Genomic DNA, 9757 nt, shown 5'->3' on the forward strand with positions numbered 1-9757 from the left:
CTGCCTTCTTTTTACTGTGAATATGCTGCGTTAACCATCTAGCCGCTTACGGTTGAAAACTAGTTTTACAATCCTAAATTTCTAAATAGCAAAAGGCCCTATTTCTCACATCTCCGCATTCGCTGCTTCCTGACTTTTAATGATCGCGTTATTCTAAACTAGATGTGAGATGGTGTCCAATAGGGTTTTCGATTTGCATTTGATGGCCAGTGTGATGATGACCTATTTTTCATATGTCTGTTGGCTGTATGAATGTCTCTTTGAGAAATGTCTGTTCATATCCTTTGCCCAATTTTTTGATAGGGTTGTTTGTTTTTCTTGTAAATTTGTTTGAGTTCTTTGTGGTTCTTGGATAGCCCTTTGTCTGGGATGAGAGGATTGCAATTTCTCCCATTCCTAGGTTGCCCAAGTTCACTGATAGTTTCTTCTGCAGTGAAGCTCTTTAGCTCAATGAGATCCCATTTGCCTAATTATGGCTTTTGCTGCCGCTGCTTTTGGTGTTTTAGACATGAAGTCTCTTTGCCCATGCCTATGTCCTGAATGGTACTCACCTAGGTTTTCCTCTAGGATTTTATGGTATTAGGTCTAACATTTAGGTCTCTAATCCATCTTGAATTAATTTTCGTATAAGTGAGTAAGGAAAGGATCCAGTTTCAGCTTTCTACTTTATGGCTAGCCAATTTTCCCAGCACCATTTATTAAATAGGGAATCCTTTTCCCACTTTTTGTTTCTCTAGTTTGGTTTCAAAGATCAGATGGCTGTAGATGTGTGGTATTATTTGAGGACTGTTCTGCTCCATTGGTCTATATCTCTCTGTTTTGGTACCAGTACCATGCTGTTTTGGTTATCAAACCTTGTAGTATAGTTTGAAGTCAGGTAGCATGATGCCTCCAGCTTTGTTCTTTTGGACTTAGGATTGTCATGAGATGCGGGCTCTTTTGGTTCCATATGAACTTTAAAGCAGTGTTTTCCACCTGTGAAGAAACTCATTGGTAGCTTGATGGGGATGGTATTGACCTATAAATAACCTTGGCAGTATGGCCATTTTCACGATGTTGATTCTTCCTATCCATGAGCATGGTATGTCTTTCCATTTGTTTGTGTCCTCTTTATTCTCTCACTGAGCAGTGGTTTGTGGTTCTCCTGAAGAGGTCCTTTACATCCCTTTGTAAGTTGGATTCCTAGGTATTTTATTCTTTACAATTATGGGAATGCAGTTCATTCATGATTTTATTCTCTGTTTGTCTGTTACTGGTGTATAAGAATGTTTGTGATTTTTGCACACACTTTTGTATCCTGAGACTTTGCTGAAGTTGCTTATCATCAGCTTAAGGAGATTTTGAGCTGAGACAATGGGATTTTCTAAATATACAACGTACATCTGCAAACAGGGACAATTTGACTTCTTCTTTCCTAACTGAATATCCTTTATTTCTTTCTCTGCCTGATTGGCCCTAGCCAGAACTTCCAACACTATGTTGATTTAGGAGGGTGAGAGAGGGCATCCCTGTCTTGTGCCAGTTTTCAAGCAAATTTTTTCCAGTTTTTCCATTCAGCATGATATTGGCTGTGGGTTTGTCATAAATAGCTCTTTATGATTTTGAGGTACGTCCCATCAATACCAAATTTATTGAGCGTTTTTAGCATGAAGGGCTGCTGAATTTGTCAAAAGCCTTTTCTGTACCTATTGAGATAATCATGTGGTTGTTGTCTTGGTTCTGTTTATATGCTGATTATGTTTATTGATTTATAATGTTGAACCAGCCTGGCATCCCAGGGATGAAGCCCACTGATCATGGTGGTGGATAAGCTTTTGATGTGCTGCTGAACTGGTTTGCCAGTATTTTATTGAGGATTTTTCATCGATGTTCATCAGGGATATATTCCTAAAATTCTCTTTTTTGTTGTGTCTCTGCCAGGCTTTGGTATCAGGGATGATGTTGGCCTCATGTGATAGAGATTCCTCTTTTTCAGCTGATTGGAATAGTTTCAGAAGGAATGGTACCAGCTCCTCCTTGTACCCTCTGGTAGAATTCAGCTGTGAATCCATCTGGTCCTGGACTTTTTTTGGTAGGTAGGCTATTAATTATTGCCTTTAATTTCAGAGCCTGCTATTGGTCTATCTAGGGATTCAATTCTTCCTATTTAGTCTTGGAAGAGTGGGGTGTCCAGGAAATTATCCATTTCTTCTAGATTTTCCAGTTTATTTTATGAGAGGTGTTTATAGTATTCTCTGATGGTAGTTTGTATTTCTGTGGGGTCGGTGGTGATATCCCCTTTATCATTTTTATTGTACCATTTGATCTTTCTCTCTTTTCTCTTTATTAGTCTTGCTGGGTCTGTCACTTGTTGATCTTTTCAAAAACCAACTCCTGATTGATTTTTTGAGTGGCTTCCACCTCTATTCTTCAGTTCTTCTGCTCTTGATCTTTAAGCATTTTGCCTTCTGCTAGCTTTGAATGTTTGTTCTTGTTTCTCTAGTTCTTTTAATTGCAATGTTAGACTGTCAATTTTAGATCTTTCCAGCTTCTCTCTCTGTGTATTGGTGCCAACTCCTTACATTGCTGAATGTCCCAGGCCAGGCCTTGTTCTCATTGTCAAAGAATACTTATTTCCACTTACAGTTCGCAGCCCAGAGCAGGTCTGCTTCATGTAGTTGAGTGCATTTGATTTTGAGTTTCTAGTCCTGAGTTCTAGTTTGATTGCACTGTGGTCTGAGAGAGACAGTTTGTTATAATTTCTGTTCTTGTGCACATTTGTTGAGGAGTGCTTACTCCAATGAATGGTCAATTTTGAATAAGTATGATGTGGTGCTGAGAAGAATGTATATTCTGTTGATTTGGGGTGAGAGTTCTATAGATGTCTATTAGGTCTGCTTGCTGCAGAGACAGCTCAATTCTGTCTTCTCCTGTCCTCCCAACCCACACACGCCCCATGACTTGTTTTATGAATCTGGTGCTCCTGTATTGGGTGCATATATATTTAGGATAGTTAGCTCTTCCTGTTGAATTCTTGATCCTCTTACTCATTATGTAACAGCCTTCTTGTCTCTCTTTTGGATCTTTGATGGTTTAAAGTCTGTTTTTGTATTTCATGAGACTAGGATTGTAACCCCTGCTTTCTTTTTTTGTTCTCCATTTTGCTTGGTAAATCTTCCTCCATCCCTTTTATTTTGAGCCTATGTATGTCTCTGTGTGAGATGTGGGTCTCCTGAATACAGCAGACTGATGGGTCTTGACTCTCATCCAGTTTGCTGGGGTCTGTGTCTTTTCATTGGAGCATTTCTATCCATTTACATTTGGTGCTAATATTGTTATGTGTGAACTTGATCTGCTCGCTATGATATTAACTGGTTATTTTGCTCGTTAGTTGATGTAGCTTTCCGTAGCCTCGATGGTCTTTACATTTTGGCATGTTTTTGCAATGGCTGTTCGGTTGTCTTTCCATGTTGAGCTCTCTAGGGTCTCTTTGTAAGGCAGGCCTAGTGGTGATAAAATCTCTAAGCATTTGCTTATCTGTAGATTTTATTTCTCCTTCACTTATGAAACTTAGTTTACGCTGATATGAAATTCTGGGTTTAAAATTTTCTTTTAAGAATGTTGGAATTGGCCTCACTCTTCTGGTTTGTAGAGTTTCTGCCGGAGAGATCTGCTCTAGTCTGATGGGCTTCCTTTGTGGGTAACCCGACCTTTCTCTCTGGCTGCCCTTTTAAGATTTTTTCCTTCATTTCAACTTTGTGACCCATAATTATGTGTCTTGAGTTGCTCTCTTGAGGAGCATCTCTGTGGTGTTCTCTGTATTTCCTGATTTGAATGTTGGCCTGCCCTACTAGGGTTGGTGTTCTGGATGATAACTCAAACTTTGAAGAGTTTTTTTCCAACTTGTTCCATTTTCCCCTCACTTTCAGGCACTTAATCAGACGTAGATTTGGTCTTTTACATAATCCCATACTCTTGCAGGCTTTGTCTATTTCTTTTTTCTTTCTTTTTCTTTTTGGTTTCTTTCTCGCTTCATTTCGCTTCCATATTTGATCCTCAATCATGATACTCTTTCTTCCAGTTGATCTAGGTCGGTTACTGAAGTTTGTGCATTTGTCACGTATTTCGTGTCATGGTTTTCATCTCTTTCATTTCTTCTGCTTCTTATGACCTTCTCTGCATTAATTACTCTAGCCATCAATTCTTCCACTTTTTCAAGATTTTTAGTTTCTTTGCACTGGGTACAATTCCTCCCTTTAGCTCTGAGAAATTTGATGGACTGAAGTCTCTTCTCTCATCTGCTGTAAAGTCATTCTCCGCCAAGCTGCATCCTATTTATGAACTGCACTCCTTTACAGGGAGATGCGCTCTTATTTTTGAATTTCCAGCTTTTCTGCCCTGCTTTTTCCCCATCTTTGTGGTTTTATTTTGCCGCTGGTCTTTGATGATGATGGTGACGTGACTGATGGGGTTTTGCAGGTCCTTCCTGTTTGATAGCTTCTAACAGTCAGACCTCAGCTGTAGGTCTGTTGGAGATTGCTGAGGTCCACCTCCAGACCCTGTTTGCCTGGGTATCAGCAGGAGAGGCTGGTAGAAGATAGAATATTTTCTGAACAGTGAGTGTACCTGTCTGATTCTTGCTTTGGAAGCTTCCCTCTCATGGGGTGTAATTTCTACCCTGTGAGGTGGGTATCAGACTGCCCCCTAGTGAGGGATGTCTCCAGTTAGGCTACCCAGGGTCAGGGGACCCACGTGAGCAGTGGGAGTCGTCCCTTCTCAGATCTCTAACCCTCCATGTTGGGAGATCCACTGCTCTCTCTCAAAGCTGTCAGACAGAGTCGTTTGTGTCTGCAGAGGTTTCTGCTGCTTCTTTGTTGTTTACTGTGCCCCAACCCCAGAGGTGGAGTCTACAGAGACAGTAGCTTTGAGCTGCTGTGAGCTCCACCCAGCCCGGAGCTCCAAAGCAGCTTTGTTTACCTACTTAAGCCTCACCAGCAATGGCGGTTTCCTCCCAGCCCTCACACTGCTGCCTTGCCGCCATATCAAGAGACTGCTGTGTTAGGGCAATGAGGGAGGGCTCCAGGCGTGGGACCCTCCCGGCCAGGTGTGTGGGATATAATCTCCTGGTGTGCCTGTTTGCTTAAAGCGCAGTATTCGGGTGGGTTCTCATTTCTTCCAGGTGTTGTGTGTCTCTTGAAGTTCCCCTGGCTAGGAAAAAGGGATTCCCTATCCCTTGCGCTTCCCAGGTGAGGCGAGCGTGCCCCTGCTTCAGCTCTCACTCTTTGTCGGGTTGCAGCAGCTGACCAGCACCGATTGGTTCGGCACTCCCTAGTGAGATGAACCCAGTACCTCAGCTGAAAATGCATAAATCACCGTCTCTGTGTCGCTGGGAGTTGGAGACTGAGCTGTTCCTATTCGGCCATCTTGCTCGGCCCCCCGGCCTTTACAATCTTACACGACCACCTCTTCTGCAATAGTCCCTGGAACAAGAGCGAGGCAGCTTGTACAGTTTTAGCAGCAGAGCATTAGCGGTGAAACAGACCAGGCCCAGTGACATGCCAAATGATGGAGATTCATATCTCTGGTCTTTAGAATCCTATGATTTTGGTTTCCTTGGAAGTAAAACAAAAAGAGATAAATAACATTTATAGTTTGACAATTTTAAGAGTAATTCATATGTCATAACAGAAAAAGTAACCTATTCTGTTAGGGCACGAACTAAGAATATGAAGAAAAATTATAATCTGGTACTTTTCTAGAGAATTATTGTAGCCAAGAAATAATGCTTTACTCTGCATTCAAAAAGTTAGGGCTGAAATCTAGTATTAAGTGTTATGCTTTACCCTTGAAATATTTTTTTAGCCACCTCTTTTATTAAAGAGAATATTGTAGCATGGCCAATTTGTGTTCAAGGTTAGTTTTAGGCTTCTTATGCTTGTCTGATTATTTGCATAAAATGCAGCAAGAAAGTGACTGGTCATATAGTCTCCTTTTAAAGTTGGTTTTGCCGAAACTTTACCTCAAAATAGGCTATTGTAGTTCCAGTCTTGGTAAAATAACCAGTGTCTCCAATTGTTTTTTTTTTTTTTTTTTTAAACAACTATTACTGAACTTATGCAGACAACTACATTGCCATAAAATTATAATCTGAATTTTGGAAGACTCAGAAAGGTAAATTTGTCTACAAAAACATGCTGTACACAAATAACTTAAAAGAGAAAGATTTTCTTTACCCTAATTTAACCAAAGCAGCAGCTTTTAAAACAATAATGTTTGTTTACCTTGGAAATGCCATTACTGTAGAATTTAGCAGCTGCTCACAATTAGTCCTAGAAAAGAGGCTCTCTGCCTATTAGGTAGCAAGATTTTATGTAAGCCATTTTTCTTTTATCAAGGAACCTTTTGGGAAGCATTGTTTCCATTAGTATAGGGGTGGTTTCAATTAATATTCCATAGCAAGACAGTAAATGCCCCATCAAGTAGAACTTGTCTAGCTCAGTCGTTATTGAAAAGTACTCACAGTTTTTGCCATCAGCCCAGATAAATGCTCCACACAAAAGTTACACAGTGGAGGATTTACATGAGCAGATTCACATGTCTTCAGTTTTATAGAAAGGGGAAAACATTCCCCTGTTAGATATAGTACCCATTTTTTTCATAAGACATTTAGGTAAAGGGGGTTACAACTACCTGACATAAAGCTTGTTTAAACATCTTACGTTTTATAAATTTATTAACCTGTATGTTTTCGTGTTCTTCCCACGAAGCCTTTTTTAACCCCAGACCATTTTACCTTTTCTGGTGAAAAGCGTTTGGGTTCCCAGGAGGGAGTTGCCTCTGTAAGACCTATGAGGGACAGCAGAATCATAAAGACCTCCTTTTTTTTCCATTTTTTTAAATATTACCCTAGGCAGTTGTTAGCTATATAGCCTTAAATTTACATATTATAGGCAACTCAGGTGACAATCAGATAGCAAATTTACATCATAGGGTAAGAAGAGAAAGTCCTGTGTGCTAGAGGGAAATTAAAGTAGATTTAATTGCCAATTAAACATAAAATTATATGTCTATTATAAAGGCCTTTAAATATACATACACACACACACACACACACACACACACAGAGTTCCCATAGCTATTAGTCAGTACTTTAGTCATGAGACAAATACAACTGTACCAGCTTGCAGAAAAAAAGCAAACAACAACAACAACAAAAACTCACTGTTAGATAACAGTGGTTTTTATCTCAGTAGAAAAGTAACAGCAGATGATAGCAGGCAGAAAAGAAAATAGAACCTAGGAACTCTAGTTTGCAGATTGACCTAAGGACTCATTTTCCTTAATGTAAATGTGTACAAAGATCATATTACTTCCATTTTACATAAACTCTGGCAAATAGAGGTGCCATAAAACCTGTGGAGTGCTTGAAAGGGGACATTCTCCTGATTTTCTCCTTATTCTTAGATTTGTTTCCCGCCTTTTTTTTTTTTTTTTTTTTTTTCCTTAAAAGGAGGAGCTGAGCTGTAGCCTAGGGTTTTTATGTGGTGGATCAATGCATGCTGTTTGTAGGCAGGACTCCACAGTGTGTCACTACTGAGTTGTTTCCACCCTCTTTCGTGCCTCAGTTTCTCTCTCCAGAGGTCTATGAACTCTGAGGGGGCTCAAAATGCTGGGTGATCAGCCCTGATAGGCATTTCCTGGATGAGCCATTTTTAAATGAATTTTTGTTAAGGATTTCCCTGCAGGGCCACTGCAAGTCTTGAGGGGTCAACCCCCCAGACACTCCCACGAGGCCCCCAGTCACCCAGGGGTTCCTTTCAGCTGGGAGGAGCAAATGCCCTGAAAAACTGAGTCTCTCATTTATCTATGAAAACAACAGTTCAGTGCCTCATGCAAATATGCACAGACAAGCGGAATTAAGAAAAATTTTAGGAGAAAAAGCATTAGAGAATTCCCTTTAGAATGCATCTCTGAACTAGAATTAGCATCCTTAAACAACAACTTTCTAGGAGAAAACCAACTCAGAATAAATCAAGGACCGTCAACCAGAGGGAGGTCCAGGGCTCAGGAGGACTTACCAGTTCCACCCGAGGAGAAGCTAGAACTCGGTGGGACTTCAGTGGGCCTCTGCAGGCACCTTAGCTCCAGTTTCTAGCAACTCTTTTGGGATCTTGAGTCTTCTCTGAGTTCCCACGTGTTTGGGCGCCAGATTATTGTTGACGAAAAGAATCATATTCCAAGCCAAATATGAGTGGCCGTGGCCTGTGGCACAGCCCTTAGGAGGTCCTGAAAACATGTGCCTAAGGTGATCAGGGTACAGCTTGGTTTTATGAATCTCAGGGAGGCATGAGACATCAATCAAATACATTTAAAAAATGCATTGGTTTTGTTCAGAAAGGTGGGACAACTCAAAGCGGAGGTTTCCAGGCTATAGGTAAATTTAAACACTTTCTAGTTGACAATTGGTAAAGTTTATCTGAAGATCTGGAATCAAAGGACATGTTCAGGTCAAGAAAAAGGATTGTGGAGACCAAGTTTTATTGTGCAGAGGAAGCTCTCAGCAGATTTCAGAGAAAGCAGGTTGAGAAATGTTTCTTATCAGACTTAAAAGGATGCCTGGCTCTTACTTGATTACCCCCTGAATCCGGAAAGGAAGGCAGGAAAACAAAGGGGAAAGGGAGTTCTCTATAGAATATGGATTTTTCCCACAAGAGACTTTGGGGGGCAATTTCAGGGTATGGCAAGGAAATATATTTTGGGGCAAAACATTTTGAATGTTTCCCTTGTTATGACAGAGGCAGATTGGAAAGTAAGTCACAATATACAGGGTTAAATAAAACCCATCTGATGAGAATTTATGGTTTGTAGGACATGACTCCCCAGATCCCTTAGAAAGAAATTTGGATAAGAGAAAAAAAAAAAAATCAGAGCTTAGTCCTCAGCTTCTGTGCTATATTGAATTCCAAAACTTATTTTTAAGAGGGTTCTAAAGTTGGCAATCAAAATTCTCTCATCCTTAAATTAAAACAGTGAATTTAATGAAATGCTTTTAAAAATAAATACACTTGAATGGATTGTTTTGAATACTTTAGAGATAGATAACCTGATTACAAACATTAAGAAGAAACAAGAGGAATGCCTTTGGGATATGTTTTTGAAAGCCAGGGCTTCAGTCTCCTTTCTTATATTTCCTTAAGCTTCATCATGAGAAACTATTTCAGATATTTCAAAAAATCCATATTAGCCAATTAATGCTTGCATTGTTCACATGTTTGTGTATGTTTGTGTGTCTTCTGTTAGTGGATGTTCAACTTCGTGGTAGTTGATTGATCCTATCTAAAACAAAAGTATTTTCAAACTATAATGTCTAGTGTGATGAATCTGACAGGTCTGGTCATAACTGTAGAAAGAGATGGATATATATGTGTTTTCATTATTATATGACAAGCAGAATTTCTTGTTGGTCAAATTCAGGAGAAAATTCATGTCTACTTACCATTGTACTTAATGGTGTCTGTGTATTAGCGAAAGACAAAATTTGAACAACTCTTAATATAGCAATCATGCCACTAAAGAGCTGCTCATCTAGATTCTCTGTAAACTTTGACTCTAAGTGTAAAACCAAAGCCAATGACTTTAACTTCTATAAAAGAGTACAGAATCCTAATTATTATTTTCAGAATTAGTACAACTCTATCTTTCTCTCCCTCACCACAATTCACAATCAATCCCTCTGACCTTAACCTTCTTTAGAAAGAATTAACTTACCTGCCTTTCC

The sequence above is a fragment of the Papio anubis genome, chromosome 2, assembly GCF_008728515.1.
Source record: "Papio anubis isolate 15944 chromosome 2, Panubis1.0, whole genome shotgun sequence".
In the NCBI taxonomy this organism is placed as follows: Eukaryota; Metazoa; Chordata; class Mammalia; order Primates; family Cercopithecidae; genus Papio; species Papio anubis.